This window comes from Anser anser (assembly GCF_964211835.1).
Source record: "Anser anser genome assembly, chromosome: 5".
NCBI lineage: Eukaryota > Metazoa > Chordata > Aves > Anseriformes > Anatidae > Anser > Anser anser.
The window spans coordinates 9,332,155-9,354,092 of record NC_139725.1 but is presented as its reverse complement, the minus strand read 5'-3'; the positions used below and the strand labels follow the sequence as shown (position 1 = coordinate 9,354,092).

Genomic DNA, 21,938 nt, shown 5'->3' with positions numbered 1-21,938 from the left:
TTTTTTCATCTCAAAAAAAAAAAAAAGGCTTTGAATTTTAGTGACTAAACAATGGTCGTGAATATCACTATGGAATGGTACACCAGACGATTTCAGAGTTTTGGAATTCAAGCAAAGATTTGGAAGTGGAAAGGGCTATGTTTGCATTTTCCTACTGTTAATACAAATTTGCAAAGATCAGTAGTATCTAACTAACAGTACAGCTTGAGAGCAAGAAGTGCCTCTAAAATGTTTTTGTATTTATAACATCATTTCTATAATATTATATACAGCAATCTCATTAGCATCAGAATTTAGGATATAAGATGTGAAATATTTACATATATGAAGTGGGTTGACCCCAGCCAACAGCCAAACACCCACACAGTTGCTTGCTCACTCGTCTCTCCTGCAGGATGTGGAGAAAATAGAAGAAAGGCGAGAAAACTCATGGATAGAGATAATGACAGTTTAACAGGTGAAATACAAGCTGTGCACACAAGCAAAGCATAAAAAGGCATTTATTCAGTACTTCACAGTGGCTGGCAGAAGTTTAACCACTTCCTGGAAAGCAGGACCTCAGCAGACATAACTGCTACTTGGGAAGACAAACATCTCCTTTCCCTGAAAGGGAGCATGCTGAGTGTGATGGCATACAGCATTGGAATATCCTTTTGGCCAGTTTGGGTCAGCTGTCCTGGCTGTGTCCCCTCTCAACTGCTTGCCTACCCCCAGCCTCCTCACTGGTGGTAAAGTGGAGTAGCAAAGAGGAAAAACCTGGATGCTGTACAAGCAATGTTCAGCAACAGCCAAAATGCCTCGTGTTATCAATACTATTTTAGCTAGAAATTCAAAACACAGCACCATACAAGCTGCCATGAAGAAAGTTAACTCCAGATCTAGTTCAACACCTGTACCTGTTGATGTTTCATCCTTGCTAATTTCTAGTAAGATTTTTTTTTTTTTTGGTAGGATTTCTAAAAGGTTTTGAGGGAAGCCCTCATCTTTTGCACTTCTTTCAGAGCCTGTCTCTTTCTATGTCTGTGCCCCTACCCTCACCCCACCATACATAACAAGTTTTTCTCTTCAAATAATGGGTAAAGACATTTGTATAACAACCCTTTTTGACCACTGCTCTCCAGGAACAAAAAGGAGAAATGGAAAGTTAGCGGTTTTAAAGAGCAATCTTTGGCAATCAAGAAGATACACTAATCAGTTACAAAGATGCAAAACACCAAAGCGTTCATAAGGTGGTTATTTCCTAACGCATAATCCTTCCTGAGGCTGCCACCTTGCCAAACTGGGATGGATCCTCAGCCTCTAAGATATCAGAGAAATGTTTATATTAAATGCTTATGGCAGATGGTAGTTCTCATTTTGATGGTTTTCCAACAGGCTCTTCTACAGTTGCTCCATGTGCGTATTCCTCATTGAATAATTGAATATCTTAGATCATTATGTCAATATTGAACAAAGCTAATCAACATCTCACTTTGGGGTCTTCTGTGGGTTTTTTTGTGTGTTTTTGTTTGTTTGTTTGTGTTGTTTGTTTGCTTTGTTTTGACTGAAAGTACACCATAGTGCATTTCATCTAGGCTTTGTTTCCAGAGTTTGCATGTGAAATTCTAGTATGAAAGCTACGTCAAATACCTTATTAAGAAAAAGATACCCACCTAAAATTCCCAACTGTTTTTTTTTTCCACTTCTTAAAGCTACTACTGTTGACCTTCTCCAGCTGATTAGTCCCTCATGAACCTCAACAAGTTCTTAATGAAAATTATTAGTGTTCCTGGGATTTCAACAGCCTTTTTTCTTAATTATTTTTTGTAAGTATTATGAAGCAAAAGATAAATGCTAAATACTTATAAATATATCCCTACCAGTGACATACAGATGTTCAGATGGAATTGCGAAACAGCATAAACATAAATAAAATATACTGTATAATATTTATTTAATGCATGAAGACTCACAGAGAAATGGATGATTCTTGATTGGGCAGGTTTTGATGGTTACTTCTGGGCTGTGCACCAAACCATTATAAACTCTAGAATTTCCATCCTAAATGCAAGCCATACTGTAGAGAACAAAAAGAAAACACACAACTGAAAATGTGCAATTTCTTTCTTTGATGAGAAAAACAGATTATACTGCACTTAGTATTTAATGCAGTCACTAAATATCACAGTGAAAAAAATATTGAAGAAAAAAAAAATGTGACACTGGAAAGAACAGAACAGAGGAGCGTTCAGTTCAATAAAAAAACAGTGAAAATGAAAGGAGAAAAGAACACTGAATTCTATTCCATGGAACACTCTGAGAGACGGAAGAATAACCAGGATAACAGAAAATATGGGTGTACTCTAATATGAGTACCAAAAGCATAAATTTCTCATACACAATTTGGCAATTCTTATAATTCCTACATAAGTAATCAGAAACAGTTTAGCTTTGATTTAATGTATTTCACCAAGAATATTTATAGATTGCATCAAGAAGTTTTCAACGGAGAGGCTACAATGTGAATGAGCATTAAGCAATGTTAAGTAGCATTTCAGTGAATTTCATTAATTGTAGGTATTATATCTTGTAATTTGTAGAATTTATATCTTATCTCTAAGTTATGCCTTTGGGCTCAAAAACCGAACAGTAAGGGTGGGTGAATTCAGGGTTAGACCCAGGTATACTCATGGATGGAAAAGGCAGAGAAAAGGAGAGAGGTTCTGTTCCATTTAGTGAATTTCATGATGACACCAAAAGCAGGTCTAAGAAAAAAGATGAATGTTGGGACAGATTTCATTTACAGATGGCTATATATTGATTAACTGTTCAATACAGTACTAAATAAACTATTTGGAAGAAAAAAGGTATAACTCTTGTCTTTAGCCCTGAGCTCAGTCTTCTGGATTCAGATTATCACATTTTCATCTGGTTTGAGAACTGCAAAGCTTCAGTTCACTCATGTCAATGCTAATTTTGAAGTTAGAAATGCTGTTTTAATATTTTTTTTGAAAAAAAATAGGTGCCGTATTCAATTTTTTGACCTTTTTTCAATCAGATTACAGAAGGCTGTATCCAATGAACACCATAAATCCATTGCAAACCTACTTCTAATTTGACTATCTGTATACTACTTCTGAGTTGAAATACAGGGAAACAATATCTGAGGAAGAACAGAATTTCAAAGAAGCTTGTACAGAGCAGAAAATAGCCGTTCTGGAAAAATAGCTATTATCTGCAGAAATAAATAATTCTGGCTATAAGAGAAGTACTGTTAAGAGTATTACTGTTTCTAATACAAAATGTTAAGCTTCTAGTGAAATGTAAGAGAAAGAAAAGATGAAATGCACAAGAAAGCTTTAAAAAGGTGGATTTATTTCTGCTTGTCTGGATATACTAAGCCTGGTTAGCTTTTCCTGATCCTGCCATGTATTACAGTAAATAGTGCAACAGTTATGTCCCAATACCAGTTGCTCATTATGTCAATGAGTGAATAAAAATGTTTCATTTTGCTCTTTCCTTACCATTTTTTACTGACATTCCATGAAGTCGTATACTTTTAACAGCTAATGCAAGAGCAAGGTGGTGAAAAGTGTTTTTAAATTCTCTCTTGGATAGACTACTGGCTTATCTTGGACACTTGAGACCATAAGCTACTGCTGATTTAATTTTTCTTGCATTTTTGTGGAAACATTTAAATCAGTCTGGCAATAAATGAGATAAAAGGAGAAAAATCTTTTCACTTTTTCTTCACATAAAGCACCTAGGCCTTGACACAACAGTAACCACAGATTTCCTTGGTATGTTTGTGACTGTAGATGCAAAGGGTGGTAAAAAGAACAAAGCTGCTTATGTTCTGTGAAAGCCAGAATTATTAGGACATAGCATTTGTTTAGAAGCTACAGTGAAATGAAGCATAGGAAGGCAATGAGACAAACAGAGATATACTGTCTGTGGATCACAATGGAACTGGGATTGTTCAATTCTGACAACATTCATAAATACTGCAGTGAAATAAAAATGGATGGATACCGTGGAGCAGTATTGAGGATACTCCTCAAAACCTCCATCATATGCAGAATGGAGTAAGAGAGGAGTTGATGCTGACCAGATTTATTCAAGTACCCTGAACTTCTTGGTGCCCATGCAGTTCAAAGTTTTATGAAGGAAAACTAGTATGCAGACCTTTTCTTCCCAGGCTGCAGGCCCCTCCAGGAATGTTATGCTGTCCTTTCATCTGTCTCTCAGAGATGACAGTAGAATATCAGTGATCTCACCACCACGGCCCAAATAAGGACTCCCACACTGAAGCCTTATTTCTGTTTGTGCTTCCTAAGCTGACAAACTTGTTGCCTCCTTCCTAATTCATGTTCCTACTGTAGGTTTTGCACAGTGTTCAGCACTGGCTTATGTTTGGGGTAGGATAGGGAGAGAATATAAACCTTTTCCTGGCTATGGCAACAACCTGATATCCAGTCTTCTGGATCTCCTTTCAGACACAGGACCAACTTTCAGATGAATAAAGATATTGCTGACTTCATGAGCTGAAGCTGATCTGCAGCCATGACTCTTCTATGCTCTTATGACATCTTGGAGCCCATTCCTGAATCCAATATAGTGGTTATTACTTCACAGTGTCTCATGCCCTGCAACTCGTACCATGCAGTGGCTATTCTTAGGCCTGAGCAAGTCTGCTAATGGCACAATTAAGGTCTCTGAGGTCAATCTTCAAATGCCTGTCATTCAAATAGTACAAGCTGAAAACATTCACGAAACTGTCAAGGCTTTTACTGTCACCCAAAACATCTGTTCAAGTCTGAACCCTGCTTGCTTCCCAGTGAATGTGCCAGTAGTCCGTTAACTACTGCACAAAGAAAGAAGGTACATGTCTCACTAGGGCAGAACAAGTCCACTGAACACAGTACACTAGATAGGTGAAACTGGATCACAGTCTTTCAGAAAATCACAAAAATTCCTCCACATGTTCTATCATGCAATTTTAGCTCTTTGAGAAGAACAGGCTGTTGGACGAGAGTAATGAAGTGAGCACAAATATGGCAGAGAAGGTTTTTCCAGGGTCATCAAGTTGGTATTGAGCTTATGGCACAAAAGCACAAAAGTTACTAATGAAGCATGTAATTCACCTTTTTACTTGAGTCATCTGTTCTGTCTTTTTCTCCTCTTTGTGCCAATTTCATAAATGTATGGCACACAAGATGTCAGTGAGGGGAAAAAAAAACGAAAAAAAACCCACCACAGGTAGGGAAATATTAATTAAGAATTATATCTAAAAATTATTAAGACATTATATAACCATACAAATGATATAATTTTGGATATTTGGAGCCTTCTGCAGAACACTGTGGGAATGGTAGGTTAGGAGCTTTCAATGGTCAACAAAAAAATTGTTTAAAAGTATGTAAATTATAATTTGCCTCCTTTCCCTTCAAAAGCATGGAATGAAATTCACTGCTACATTTATCTGTACATTGAGATGAGAAAACGGCTCAAATAATTTTTGAAAAAATGAAAAAATTGATGTAAAATTAAATTCTGGAATAGAAAGATTAACAATTCTAATGTTAGAACTGCAAACTTTATCTTTTTTATATAGTTTCATTAAGCACAGTGCGAGCCTTCTGATCAGAATGAGCTGCCAGATCAAGCTCACTGTGTTTCCAGAACTACGTACCAATTGCTTACAAGGGCCACTTTTATTTGTCAGGCTGAAAAGATATGCTCATGTTGCTTTTTCTTAAACACAATTATTTAAGTTATCCCAATAAGCAGTTGCTAACAGAAATTAAGGGTAATGAAACAGTATCATTATAACACAGTCTGAGTTCAAACACTTTTTTCACTGCTATGCCTAATAGAGCCAGAGGAAGGCAGAAGTTGAACGTATTTTCTTTACCAAATTGTAGTAGAATCATTTATGACTACTTCACAAACAGTCTGTGAATTAATCAATAAATAGTGTTTCTTACCACTAAGAATTATATTTAAATTCTGAATTTCAGCCTTGAAAATAGGTAAACGTTTCAAAATGACCACTACAGAGAAAAAAAAAAAGGAAGAATCACAACAGGAAAAAATAAAGGCACTTTTTCGAAGTAATGCCTATCAAACTTCAGGGCATGCATCTGCACAGAGAAGCCAACTCTTTGGCCTGTGTACAGTGGTATAACAGCTTACAAAATGACAGGATATCACAAGTGTAGAGGCCTTACTATGAGGAAAAACTTGTAGGACCAACAGTCTGGTCACTATGTTATTTTTTATATTATTGAGTGGACACGAGCGGGAAAAATACATTTGCAGTTACAGAATTGGCTTATATTTGACAATAACAGATTTCAGTTTCTGCTTTTGATACAGAACGGCTATGGGACTTAATCTCTATAAACTCACTATAAACTCTTCAGATTGTTCAACATTTTACAAAAATGTTTAGGAATCTGATACTATAGTATTACAACCAAGAACCACAGCTGAGGTCTTAATTGCAAAGAAAAGAAAAAACAAACAACAACAAAAACAACTTTCAAAACTAATTTAAAACTAGTTTATGAAAGGGCTTGCCACGTTTGATTCCCATGCTTGATTTCCACATACAGTTATTAGAAGATGGTTAAGTGGAGTTGCACTAAGTCACTTTAACATGGATGATCTCAAAGGCATTACCTGTTCCAGACATTACTTGATACTCAGTGGAGAGCATTATTTTTATATGTTAGTCTGAAGTCAACATGACTTCGATTAAAGATGGAGGGAACGTGAAGTATGGGTTGTTAAACTGAATAGGCTGTAGTGGCTACAGTGGGCTACAGTGAATCTGTGTTGCATTTCCATGTATATATGGACGTAATCCTTTGAAGAGAGTAAGTTACTCTTTCAATACTTGTAGCTGTGCTCCCTATAAACTCTTCACTAAGACCCAATGCTGGATGAGCAGAGAGTGAGGAGAACTGAACATTGTCTCTACAGCTGCACCCAGTTTATAGTAATCGGTGGGACAAATTCTAGTTGAAAGCCGTTAACTACCCCAGGGATCAATGCTGGGTCCAGTCACATCCAACATTTCCATTAGTGATCTGGATGGTGGGGGCAGAGTGTACGCTTAGCCAGTTTGCTGATGGCAAAAATCTGGAGGAGTGGCTGATAAATGAGAGGGTTGTGCAGCCATCCAGAGTACCCTGGATGGATTGGAGATGGGAGCCAAGAGGAACTTCAAGAAGTTCAGCAAAGAGAATTGCAAAGCTCCACACCTGGGAAGAAATACTCACTACATGCTGGGAGACAATCAATTGGAAAGCAGCTTGTCTGAAAAGAAGCTAGGGGTCCCAGTGAACTCCGCTGAATATGAGCCAGCAATGTGCCCTTGTGGCAAAGCAAGCTAATGGTGTCCTGGGCTGCATTAGGAAGAGCATTGACAGCACTTTAAGGGATCTGATCTACACAGCACTGGTGAGGCCGCACCTGAAGTGCTGTGTTCAGTCTGGGACTCTTCAGCACAGAGAGAGACACCGATTTTAAGATTATGGAAAACTACATTTTGCAATGAGAGATAGCATGCCCTTTGCTTTAGCATTAAATCTGGTGCACCAAATAGAGCTACAAAGACAGTATTCTCTTGCCTCTCTTTGCAGTTTCCAGAACATCCTATGCAGCTAAACCTAATACATAAATCCCACAGGGCTGTATTTCTGCTGAAAAATAGTGCAGTGTATCTCCTGGCTAAGAGGTAGCAGCATCTTGCTAAAACCTACTATGTTGGTTCTTGTTTTGTTTTCCAACTGACAAATGAAATAAAAAGAGATAACATTTTTGATTGTTATTAATAATTTTTGAAACATAAGGATGACAGTTTCTGTTACATCATCACCTAATAAATACTGGAGACATTGCTTATATAATGTGCTATGGTAACAGCCTTGCAGTTATGAACGTTTAGATTAACTGCTTCCTCTGCCAAGGAGCTTGCAATATTTTGTTCCTAAACCTTTAAATGGCTATACAGGTGAGCAGCATTCCTTGTGGCACTGAACTGCCTAAATTCTATTTGATATACCTGTAAATCATGCATACACTCTCAAGGTAAGGGTCTAAAAATATCTGAGGATAAAACAAAGCAACCTTCTCCCATCACCAAAATGAAACAAAACAAAAGTAAAAAATATAAATGAAAAAATGAGATGTAAATGGCTACAATATATAACAAAGGTCTCTGTCACAGGCCTAGCTGTTTTTGTTGTCCTGGGAAACTCTCCTCAGGAATCACTGTATCATCTGTAGGTATTTTAAAGTTATATCTCATTCATCTTATTCCCCACCCTTTACCCCTTTCTCAGTTTCATGATTAATACATTTCTCTTCTCTTTGAAGATGCTTCATTATTTTCAACTTACATTAGTCATTCTTGTTGGAGTGACTAAATCTCATGACTAAGAGAACTCAGATTAGGCTAAAAATAATAAAATACAACAGTAATTACTAGGAAAGTAATTAACATTTACAGATTTTTCTCTCATCCTTTTTACATTCTCTATAATTTGCTCAGCTTCAGCAAATCCAAATGCACTCATGACAATTCTAGAATGTTTACTTCCAAGAAAAATAATGTATTCCTGTAGTGCCCTGTAGTGCACAGGACTGGGAATTTTCATTGTACAACTATCAATTTTCTCCTAAAGAAAAATGAAACTATAGTAATAAGAAGCTGAATAAAAATATTATTTTGCAGTAGGGACATTATTTACTTTTTTTTTTTCTTTTTGCAATGAAAAGTACCATAATGTTCAACAAGAGGTATTGCACTTTCCATAATAAATGGATATATGTATTTATATGGAAAAGGCTTAGGTGGATTTAATACCCAATATTAGAAATCTGTCCTTGAGTCCTTTCCAGGCATAAGCATACATACAACAGATTTGATTCCTTGTCTAATACAGGGAGGGTTACAATATTAGTAAAAAGGGTTGAAACAATAGTGCAAATTTAAATTAATATTGCTGAGCTAGTGCAATGGTTAATATGTACTCTTTAGTTGAGCGTAAGAGTAGCTTTCTATTTTAACACTGTCAATTAGGATTGGATTCAAGATAAGTGACAAGATGACACAAAGATTTGGTGTTGTTAGAATTAAGCTTTGAACAGTTGAGTTTGCTAATACATCCTGAATGAAGGAAAAAACTGAGATCAGCGTAAGTATTGTTTGTAGTTTCATTACCATTTTCTATTACTTTATCTATAGAAACATATAGTTATTCTTGGTGAAATTATGTGTAGTATAATTATCAATGTATTAATTAATAAAATTAATTATATATGCTATACAATAACAATATTTATTAATATAATTATGCTCTTATTTATCTTATTTCAACCAAAGATTTGGTTGAATCAAAGATTCAATCAGAAGATTACGGTTGAACTACTTTCATGTTCTACTATTTCTCCTTCAAATGAAGGAGTAAGTGATGAGGAAAATGCATACTTATTTACTCATAACATCAACACCTGTAACATAACAGAAGATTTTGAAGTCCAGCATGTAAGAGCATGGAGGAAAAAATCCCATAGTAGTAAATGTTGTAGTAATAATGTTGTTTTTTTTCTTTCCACATATAAATACCAAAGACCTTTTCATACTTTTTTTTTCCTAGCATAACGTAATTTCCTGCCAAAGATTTATTTATTTTTAACTGCATTAAACCTCATGAAAAGGCACTCTGTGCTCTTTTTCTTTTTTTCTTTTTTTTTTTTCTTTTTTTCTAAACTGACAGCTAACATTCATTTCCCCCAATTTTAGGGCTTGCTAGGAGGGCAGTCACAGCCTTTCAGCCTTTCATAACCATGATGAATTATGTTTAATTAATGAAGGCAATAAATAGGATAGCAACTGTATATAAATGAAATCATTACTGTTATTTACTTTTAAAAGCCCAAAATAAAACATCTTTGAGATCAGAAAAAGACAATAACCCTGATTGAATAATAGATCTATTTCTATTCCTGTTTTTTTTTCCTTTCTTTTTTTTTTTTTTTCTTTTTTTCCCTATTTTTAATGTGTATGAGTTTTTATAACTAAAGTGAATAAAGTGCCCTTCCAAGGCTGGACTCTTAATAGCTTGTACACTGAAGCATATGCCAGAAGACTGAAATTATATTGAAAAGCCTGAGTGAATTAAATAAAATAAATAAATGGTAGAAATAATCGTCTAGTTTGTATTTTTACTCCTACAGAACACTATCATCAGACATCCTTTTCTTCATTTTTGTCAAAGCAAATTCAACCACTATTTCTTGCACCTCCAAAGCACAGATGATTACCAGTGTGTTACCCATGCTATGTACTGAGACTCCGTAACCTTCCTATACTGTTCAAAGTTTCCATAAAAGCTTTTTAAATTATCTTCTCTATATCCTAGTTAACTTTTCCTACATGTTTAACTGGGAATTTGAAATTAGTGTGCTTGGGTGAGTTAACTTATTTTTTGTGATCTCAAAGATATTAGAATTAATTCCCTGTACTGATTTAGGAAAAGCTGGACATTTAGGGCTAAGTGCAAAGCTTATTTGCTTACTCAAACTATCCCTAAAGAGACAGACCTGGCAAGTGCAAACCGAGTTCAAGGACCCTTATTCTTTGCACTAGTTGAGCTGTAGTTTAGAAAAGGAATGGAATCATTGATCCAATCCTCCACTAATCATGGACAGCAACACCGTGAACGTTACATTCACAAAGATATGCTGAACACAGGCTCAACAAGCCAACTTACCCCAGAGGTGACAAAAAAACTTATCAATGCCTTGTGGCAATTGCAAGACAGGTAGGAAAAGATGAAAATCTACAAATATACAAAGGGCAAGGAAAATCAAGGATTGAGGATCGCCTTTATTATAAACATGTCTACAGACTAGTATGTAGTAAGCCATACATACAGAGGAAAAAGGCAGAAATAAAAGGCCAAATAGTAATCTCGCTATGCAGGATTAATAAAGAGTGTAGAGTACAGAATACTGTAAACATTACGCTCGAGTTCCAAAGGAATACACCTCTGAGAAGCACTGAAGTGGGCATCTCAACAAGTCACTACAAAGCAACTTAAGGACATTTTGTTTCCCTGGTATCTTAGCATTCTGACTTCTTATCTCAACTACAGACAGGAGACCTTTTGAAATTTTGATCAAATTCAAAGTTTTGAAAAATTCTTCTGGTGACAGAACCACTAGATGCCTTAGCCCCCTTTGAAATTGCACCAATGATGACTAAAAGAAATTGCAGAGAGACAGAAAGTTTTTGTCTCTTGCAGGCACAACTGCAAAATGTCAACTGTTTTAGTACAGTCTGCAACTTAGGTCCAAGACAAAGAATCCCATATTTAAGTTGACACTAGTCATTGTAGGGGCTAGGTAGGACGTGAAAGAAAAGACTTGTACTGTACTGTTGTACTTGCAGTTAGTCAGGACACTTGAGAAAATTACTGGAGTAATGTTTTTTTCTAAGGGAAACCCCTTTTTCTACTAAGCTTCAAATTCACACTTAAATGCTATTTCCAAGAAAGTTGTCAAAATGTTTCTTTGAGCATTTATTGAATCTGATTTATCTGATTTTACAGTAGCATAACCTAATGCTGAGGCTGTACTGGTGACAATTATTATATTTTCAGCTGTCATGAGATTACACAGTCACTGGACACAATTCAACACAGGCTTATGGCAAAGGGGAATTACTGTATGCCTGGAACAGTGGTAACTGGAACATTGATGCCTCTTCATGTCTGACAGAAGGTGAGTTGGGGGTAGCCAACTCTACAGTAATTTTTTATAACTAGGAAAAACTCAGGCTGAGATTCAATTGCAAGAATGTTTTAACTAACATGTCCACAATGAGAATGTACGATCTTATCTCCCTTGTTTTTCATTAAATTGCTACTTGATTAAAAAGTTGCTAAAAGCTTTAAAAATTGCATAATATACAGAGTGTGAGAAGCATCACAAAATGGTATTATACTCCATAACCCCTCTCAACCTTTAGATTAAATTCGCAGTTGTGGCACATCAGTGCCATCAACTGGTTATTATGACTTATTCCACTGTGGTTGTTACAGCTTAGATAAAATCACCTTCACATCCTGCCAAAAAGAATGACACTCATTCCCTATACCATGCATTTCATAATGTTTCTGCATCAATGGTGTTCTGGTTTCAGTTAGGACAGAGTTAATTTTCCTCCTAGTAGCTGGTAGGGTGCTATGTTTTGGATTAGGATGAGAAGAGCGCTGATAACATGCTGATGTTTTAATTGTTGCAGAGCAGTGCTTACACCAAGCCAAGGACTTTTCAGCTTCTTGCTCTGTCCTGCCAGCGAGCAGGCTGGGGGTGCAGCAGGAGCTGGGAGGGGACAGACCCAGGACAGCTGACCCAAACTGGCCAAAGGGGTATTCCATACCATCTGACAGCATGCCAAACAATATATAGGGGTGGCTAGCCGGGGTCGGGGGGGCCGGCTGCTCGGGGATAGGCTGGGCATCGGTCAATGGGTGGTGAGCAATTGCATTGTGCATCACCTGTTTCGTACACATTGTTATTAGTAATACTATTATTATTATTATTATTATTGTTATTACTATTTTCCTGTCTTAATAAACTGTCTTTATCTCAACTCACAGGCTTCACTTTCCCATTTCTCTCCCCCATCCCAGAGAGGGAGGGGGGAGGGTGAGCGAACGGCTGTGTGGTGTTTAGCTGCCGGCTGGGTTAAACCACAACAAATGATAATGAAATTATTTGATGATATAGACAATAAATGTGATGTAACAACTTAGAAGTTAGAGAGTTACTATTTAAATATCATGGGAGCCCTTTAAATAGCATTGAAGTCTTTTTCTTCTAAAGTAAGGGAAACCCAGCAAAGCAGTAATGTTCATGTGTAATGGGAGTATTACAACAGTCATCATAGGTCTTTGAAGACCCATGGACCTTTGTGATTTTATCCTCCTCTTAACATCAGGTGGAAAGTATTGAGGGCAGGATCCGAATGTGGGAGAAAACATTGTGAAACAGTCATCCCAGAGGTATAGGAAAAGTGAAATCAAAATTTAAATTTATTCAAGGCATATGTTACAGTAGTAGAAGCACAGCATATGATCATGTGAAATACTAATATAAGTTAATTTAGTTCAGTGCAAATATGAAAGCTAACGACTGTTGTTTTCACAAAGACAGTTCCTGAACAGACTGCAAGTGACAACAGAACTCATTCCTATCCAGAAAGTTCCACTACTTTCTCGGAACAAACACTATCAGACAAGTCAAATTGGATACTTTTTTTTTTTTTTCAATAAAAAAATCTAAGGAAAGGCATTCAGGCATTTGATCTCTGCTGTAACTGCAGGTAAAGATGTCATAAAAAACAATACTACAAATTGCCTTCCAGTCTATAAAAATGCAGTACTTGTTACTGTGAGTTAGATAATAGGCATATTGTCTATTAGATATAATGGAATACATTCAGCTGGACTGTTGCAACCTAAGGTGCAAAGATGCTTTCATATGAAAAAGTGATAATGTAGGACACACTGAACTATTCAATTTTCAACAAGAAACAGGATTCTAAGAATAGCAAGGCTAGCATGTAATAACCTGAAATACTAACACCCCTCTGTATTGTTCATTGGAGTTAACACCAAACATGCCACAGTAAGGTATGTGAACTAATTTTTTAGCTCCAGATCTACAGAAGATTGATTATATCAGCTGAGAATTATGTTCACAGACAGTAGCTTATGACAAATTCTGTGAATCCTTCAAGCAGTAAATCGTGCTTTTAGATATACACCATGCTGTTGCAGGTAGACATCTGATACCATCACAATGTTATTCAAGAAGAACCTAAAAATCTGCTCTCAGATTTAAGTCATAGCTCACCTTATATTGTGGCCAGGAGATTTAGACATGTCATACCACACTAAAACATTAAGAGTAGGTAGAATGCATCAATGAAATAGCGTACCTCTGATTAATCTGTGTGCATGCTTACTAGGCATTCCTGTCACTTACTGTTGTAGCAACAAAACTCCCAGCAGGACAGCAGTCAGCAGATATAGTTAGATCTCATATTAATGAGATTAATAATGGTTCAGGCTGTGAAAAATTATTATAGATGTTTGTGCATTTTTATTTGAAAAATAATAAACATTCTTTGGTCAATGGAGCAGTAGCAAATTGTTATAACATTCTCTGCTAAATTAAATAGCTCCAATTTTTTTTAAAGATTTACATGACGTCACACAGGTTGTTTTCAGAATATATATAAGGATGTTTTTTTTTAAAAACACCCATGATCTACTCCTATTAGTTTACCATGCTGTAGAACCCCTCTCTCAGAATTAGTTATTTTACCTAACTTGGGAATTCTCTGGCCCAGCTCTTCAGGAAGCAAACAGGTCTCTATTGATTTGTTCTAAAATTGCTTATGATGCATTCTATTCCACCTGTTAATCTTCATGTTTGTTTATGTCAATCCCTCTCTTTGTTTATCTTCAAAGCTACCATCAGCCTCCTCAGTCTCTTTTCAACCTCTGAGTGCTTGCATGACCTGTAATAGGGAAAATTGCTCCATCATCTCTATAAAGAAATTCTTTACCTCTTTTGCTTCAGCAGTCTGTCAGTTTACTCTGACTTTCACCCTTACCACCAGTCTCTTGAGAGAAAGTCCAAGATCTTTAAATCTCCAGGGCTCATTTAATCCTTGATTCCTCTATTAAGACTGCTAACAGAGGTACCACCTAGTATTTTATTTCAAATTATCATGTTCTTGATAGCCCAGTTCAGCATCCTTATTTTATGCAGATAGATACTAGTTGTCTGTGTAATCCCATTCTAGTCAATTGAACAGATACTTAAACACTATTAAGGAATAGCTCCACAATCTGGGGAGCTATATCAGTTTATATGAGCTGAAAATTTAGTCAATACCACTGCCTGCCTGCACACAGTCTACCTATGAATAAGCATGCATGATTTATTCTTGTTTTAATAAGGTTGTGCATTTTTAGTCACTCATCTCTTTTAAACCACTGAAGGCATTCATATTCACTTACCTGTTGACATATTTTGCATCAGCTTTACTTTTCTTTTACCAGATGTTTGAAATACGGTGAATAATGGGCTCAAATTTCAGGTCAACACAATGAAGCATAGAGGTTTTCAGTAGGTTTTGTTGAAAAGTTTGCCTTTTTTTTTTTTTTTTTTCTCTTAACAGCAGAGTTGGTTTGGTAAAACAAAGTGTATCAGAATCATATCTTTGCCATTTAAGAAAACTGTATTTGAAATAGGTTGTGGAATGGTAACATACCATGCATATCACATAAACAGTTATGTGAAGTAGTCATATTTGCCAACTATACCTGTAGACTAAACCTCAATCTTATGATCTTATGTTTTTTATAACTTACATATCTGATAAATCTAGATGTAATAAAACCACCCACAAGCAATAGAAGAAAATATTTATAAAATGTTTATATAAATTTCATAGGAAATCCAGTCCTTTTTACATCCCTTCCAATGCCCTCATTAATGGATATCAAACCAAAGATACCTTGTTCAAAAGATTCCAAACTTTAGAAATAACAATAAAGCCTAAGAAGAGATTAGGAGAAATAAAAGTGCCTTTATTTTGCAGTGACTCCCTGAGTAATGAGTACTTTTATTGAAAACGAATAGAGGAACCTGGAAGATGATGCAGTGCTAAGATGAAAGCAGACAAGCTAAAACAAACAAACAAAACCCAGATTTTCCCTGCCTGAAGAAAATTCTGTCCTGATTCTAGATCTGCCAGTTGCTTTAAACATGACGTCTGTGAGAAAACACATCCATAAATTTTTATCACGTTCGAGCAATAGGCTAACTGTGGATTGTCTCTGGTGTTCCAGAAGACACCGGACAACTACACATCAAAGAAAGGGGACAGATTATACTTTCTGCTCCCACATTTAATATCATGATTGGTAGCAAGTCTTACTTCAGTTAAGTAAAATGTTCATTTATGTAGAGGTTGGAATGTCTCCTTTTAGAGTATATGTTCTTTCAAAAATCATACTGGAATGAAGGAATTTTAGAAAAAATTCTATTTGTGTCCTATTTTTTCAAGGTTAATTATTGAAGGACTATGGGAAGAAGACTATCTGAATGATTTTTGATTAAAAAGTATTACATATACCTTAACTCAAACTACTCAAATATTTCTTAAGTCAAACTCGCAGATGTAACCTACAGTCAGAAAAAAAAATCTTTCTTGAAGGTTGTAATGAACATTCTTGCAAGATATAAAAATACTAAGATGTGCAGTGAAGCTTTAGGATGTAAGCCCAGTGCCAGCAACAGAACATGTTCACAGCTACTTGTAATTTAAACATGAGCTTATTTTAAACAAAACTGAAGTGAAGGACACTATGGAATAAAATAAAATTCTGACAACCAGCTGGCCAAAAGTTCATCATGCCGTTGTTTACCTGCCTGCATTATCTCCCTACAGAAATCAGAATTTTACCAACACACCTGTTAAATGTCTTTCTGGAACTTTAACTCAATTAGTAGCTCAGGAAAACCTTTCACTTACAAATCTTTCCACTGTGACTTTCATGTTACATCTGGTCACATTTTTTCCTCAGAAGTTTCCTAGTGGACAATAGCTATATCACTAGAGTCTCCTTTTTAGGTTTCCACAAAACAGGCAGCATATATTTAGGCAGCAAAGCCTGCATGGATCATGAAAAGAAGAAGAAAAAATTCACTAAAAATTTGTTCACTTACCACTTCAAGAAAATAGATTTTCTGCAGTGGAGTTTTCAATTATTAAGTATGCTCAACCAATAGTTAAGAATGTTTATTGATACAGAAATAGTAATGTATATTTTATATATTAAATATGTTACTATATTATTTGTGTAACAATAAAAATTGTTGAATGCTCCATGGATGGTTTGAATAATAACCACTGGAATTCTCTACTATATCTCAGAACTCTCTCAGCTGACAGTGATTGACCAGACTGAAAAGGGTAAGGAGAAACACATACCACTAAGAAATACCTCAATAGTGTGAAGATGCTTTGCTGCTACACTGATGACATGCACAGAGAAAAAGCATTATGAAGAAAGACTAGTCAGACAACAATGCTTCAGTTTGACCTAAATTCCTGTGTATATAATTGGGTAAGCTCACGTGCCTACTTATATACTTCTGGGTAAGAGCAGCTTTCCTTATGCAGAATATCATTCAGGATTTCAGTATTTACTTCTGTGAGACCAGGCATTCTTACTCATAAAATGGAAGTGGATAGGTAGTCCAAGCAAAATGGTTGCTCCCCAAAATCTGTTCAGTTGTACAGGTGCTGTGGGTCTGCACAAACTCCTTATGAAGAAGTGAAGCCAGGACAGTTCAGTTCTGATCATTTTGTTATGGTTTTTAACACCTTGGTAAAGGTCTTTACTAGTGTTTAATAAGATCAGTTACTGAGATATTAATAATTGTGCTTTTAAGGGCAATGGAACTTAATCATGGTTTGCCTTCCATCTAAGTCACAACATTTGTGTTCCATGGCAAAGCAAGTTGTCATGCTTTTTATCAATTGATCATATTCAGATCAAAACACGGTGCCAGTTTTGAAACTGGTCATGTGCTTTTTCATCACTGTGCCTGTCTTCCCTGTCTGCTTGTATATAGGCAGCAAAGGAGAACCCACAGTCATTGGATTCCAGACACAATGAAACAACACAAGCCTTTTAAATTTACCCTTGTTGCCTGCAGATTAGTCTAGTATAGTGGGGAAAATACAAGCATGTATGTCACATTCACACTGCTTTTAACCTGTAATCTAGGGAGCTACTGTTTGACCTATACATTTGATGCAGTAACTTGTCTATTCAACCAGTTAATGAAGATTACATACCCTATAAATTCAATTAAAGTTTTATTAATTAATGGCTATTATTCTACATCTTCTCTTTCCAATTGAACTAGTGTTCATTGTGATATTTTGCCTATGAACTGTTATAAAACGAAACAACTGTGAGAAATAGAATACTAAATGCAACTCATTATCACACAAAATATCAAGTGTTTTAAAATAGTGATCATTTCTTAGAATACATAGATTTGAAATACCTATATTTATAGGCATCTCTGAAATGTGTGATTGCACACCGCTTCAGTCAACTAAATATAAAAAGACAATAAAAAAGTTAGTCTGCAGAATCTTTGATTAACTGGATAGCTTAAAAATTAATGCTTTAAGAACAATGAATTATATAGTGCTACAGATTACTCAGAGATGCTTTTGTGGATTATTTTAAAAAGAGATGGTTAATTCCCACAACATATCTCCAGTTTTTTAATAGAAGCGCAAAAAAAAAAAAAAGATATGGAGGAGACAAGGATTCAGTAATCCAAAGTTCTTACAGAAATTTCTCCTAGTAAGTCTTTATAATATTTCTATTTTTGTCTTTTGAGCTTTTCATATTTGTGTGCATATGTAAGACAGGCAACCTTTTATTTCATTCTCACTGGCTTTAGGCTTATGCCATGCAAATTCAAGTCATTTGGCTCTGCATGTAAAACTTTCAAAGGTGGTAACAAGTGTTAATGCACTGCTGGCTGTCATGTGTGGAACTCCTACTACACCTGAAATAGAAAAACTGTTTCTTACAGTTTTTTTCTTTATTACATTAAATGGTTCCGTGCGTGCATGTGACTAAATTGCAGGGGCAAAAATACCATTTCTTTCATTGCATTCACCTTCCTTTCCAACAAGATCAAAGTTATGTAAATGACTGACCTTTATCAGAGCAATTTCACATGGCAGTGTTTTGTGATGGGGAAAAGAAGCATTTGTTTTGCCCTTCATATTTCTTAATGCTTGGAGGATGTATGGAAGACAAAGTTGCAGACTTTGGGAAGGAAATAATGGCTACTTCAGCTGCTTTGAAGGGATACTTAAAAATATTTTGTATTTGCATAATATATTATGTTATTCAGAGCTGACTTTCAAACTTCAGCAGCTGGTGTATATGCCCCTAGTAAGGTTTACAATTAAATTAGAAGTCTTATATTCTGATTACAGTTGCTGAGAAAGTAACATGCCTGGAAGTGTCAAAGCCAGAACTATTAAATTGGGTTTTATTGGAGACATAGAACAATAGTTTGAGTATGTTTGTGTTTGCTTTTTTGTTGGTGGTGGTTTTGCATGTGTTTATTGTTTTTGTTTTGGATTGGCTTTACTACAGACTAATTTAGATCCAAAGCCAGGACCTTCTTTATCTATTTGTCACTGGTGACATTTCCATTTACAGGTTCAAACCTCTCTTTTTTGTGGATTAAGTGTGAAACCCCTGATGTAAATATTATTGATTGGAATCATAGAATAATTGCTGATAGTCAAAATTTTCTTTTTTTTTTTTTCCTGTCTCATTTGCATCCCTACAGAAATGGAAAGAAGTAAAATTACAACAAGTAAATGAAAGAAGTTGAATCATATATTTGTGGTAGTCAATTTTGGTTTCATTGTTACTGAGTTGGATTTTGGAGGGGTAAGATGTGACATAAGTGGCTTTACCAGTATGGGCAAAGTTTAAGCTTTAATCTTGCTCACTGTTTTGTTCTCTTTCTGTTATACACTTAGAAAATTTCTGTGTATTAGCAAATCCAAATAAAAAAGAAGTGCCAAACTTTCCCAAACACTATAGGAATGCATGCATAGGGAAGAAACACAGTTGCATTTTAGATAACAAAACCATACTGTTGGTAATTGCTTATGGTCTTACTGCCTGTAACTCATTTGTAACTTCAGGACGTCTTAGCACTTGCATATGTTTGCAAGTGCTGACATCTGCTCAAAGGAACACACAGAAGGTAAAGAAGCAAATGGAAGTTGTATCTTAAGCAGTTTTTTTTTTTTTCCTGAATGAAATAGTATTGAAAACCTACCTGAATTTTACCTTGAAAATCAAATAGTATCTGGAGTTAAATATCATTTAAATATATTATATTTAAATAATCATTTAAATATCATTTTCAGCTGAAACCTGGAATTTTCATGAATGGCTATTAAAATGACAACATTGACTACATTATCTACTCAGTGTCCTTTCAATAACATGAGTGTATGATAGTAGACCCCACACATATTATTTAAAAAAAAAAGGCATGTTCAGATTCGAGATCAACCTACACTTCATTAGCTCCTCCTGTCCCCCACCTCCAATCCTTAATATTTCACCTGCATTTCAGACACATTAAGTTTAAGTTCATTTGAAATTAACTCCACTGATATTCTCCACTGCTTGAAAGTCTTAATATTTGAATTCGTCTATTTAGCTATCATGAACCTTGATGTAAATATAAGTGTCATATGATTATAAGGAAAAAAGGTTTAATATCTAGTTTCACAGCACCATTTTTTCAGCTGTTATAAAAGGAATATATTGAATAGCAAGGCCAAAAGGGAATTGTATATCTAGAAACAAAGACAGTAACACTGATTTAAAAAAATGTAATTTTCAACTGTTTCATGCTTAATCGATTCATCAGGTGAAGGTATTTAACCATATTAATATTGGCTTTTTACAGCCAGCTCTAAAGTAAGACTGAAATGTTGGTTTTGTTGTTGAAAGCAATTCAAATAGGGTGGGTAAGTGGAAAAAAACTATTGAGTATTTTCAAGCTGTAAAGAGACAGATTCTGCTGTTTTTATGTGTTTCAAGTAATATTGGCAGCAGAAATAGGCCATAATCTTTTGTCACATTTTATTCTACTTTCAGTAATAACTCAACTCTACTTTCAATAAACTCAACAGATTTACAAGAGCATTACTGACAACGGAATTATCTGGGCTATTTGCCATCTGCATTTTAAGCTTAAATATAAAAGGTTTTTCATTAGGTACCTGAAATAAACATGCCTTACTACTGGCATAAACATTTTCAACAAAGAACATCTGTCTGATTTTCATTCATCATAATGACTTTGTTTTTCTATTTTTTTAAATTATATTTTACATTGGTATACAAGCAATAGTGTCAAGCTTATTTTTTAATTGAATTATACTACTTAGTCTTTAATTATAAAAATATCTATTTTATATTATTTATACTACATTGCTGTATATTTGTTTATACAATGCATTTAATTATAATGCTTTTATCTAAAAAATGACACTTCTGCTATCAGCTTTATACCCATTAGAACCTACTAATCTCATTAAGGGATTTTAATTCCTACAGGATAATTCACGGATACGTACATGCACTGGCAATAAAAACGTTCCATTGATCTTCCACAATCGTGGAAGGAGCTATATATAGCTAATGCTATTGTGAGCATATGTTGTGCCTGCAGGAGGATCTGATTAGATGAGATACTTGGAAGAATTCCATGAAACAACAAATTGAGATAATGAGTGCACTGAATAACTAAAGCCTTACAGACATTTATGGACATGCTTAACTTCATGCACACTGCTAATCCCATTTACATCAGACTTTGCCTTTGCGTAGACAACACAGATCCAGAGTTAGATGCTAAATATTTATATTTCATATCAGTAGAGTATTTGTGCACCCTACAGTCCTTACAAGTTTTATCTATTTACCAGCCCTCAGAGATGGAAAGTAATGCATTCATTTTGAAATCATACACAAGAGAACATTAGTTTTTTCTAAAACATTGCTAATGACTTGCTCTTTATTGCTACCTTGAGATAATGCCAGTGAGTATCCAATTAAAAAAAATCATACTTTGAATCTTTTAGTAAGTACTCTGCAATCTGCTTATGAGCAATCCATATGACATGACTCCTCATCTCCTCACTCAGATGAGTACTATCTAAAATGGGACAAATGAACGGGACAAATAAACAGGAGAAAATTCCAAGCTACCACAGACATGCTCCA

At 35.3% G+C, this 21,938-nt stretch overlaps 1 protein-coding gene across 20 annotated transcripts in view; it reads right to left on the bottom strand.

The window, feature by feature from the left end:
• LOC310900658 (uncharacterized protein) overlaps window positions 1-21,938 on the bottom strand; it is a 255,378-nt gene that overhangs the window by 95,082 nt on the left and 138,358 nt on the right. For 19 of the 20 annotated variants that reach the window (XR_014585290.1, XR_014585291.1, XR_014585292.1 and 16 more), the window contains one exon: window positions 1,953-2,056. The gene's annotated coding sequence lies outside the window, so the exon portion shown is untranslated. Of the gene's footprint in view, window positions 1-320; window positions 389-1,952; window positions 2,057-21,938 lie in introns of all 20 variants that reach the window. The other variant, XR_014585294.1, reaches the window with a different exon arrangement.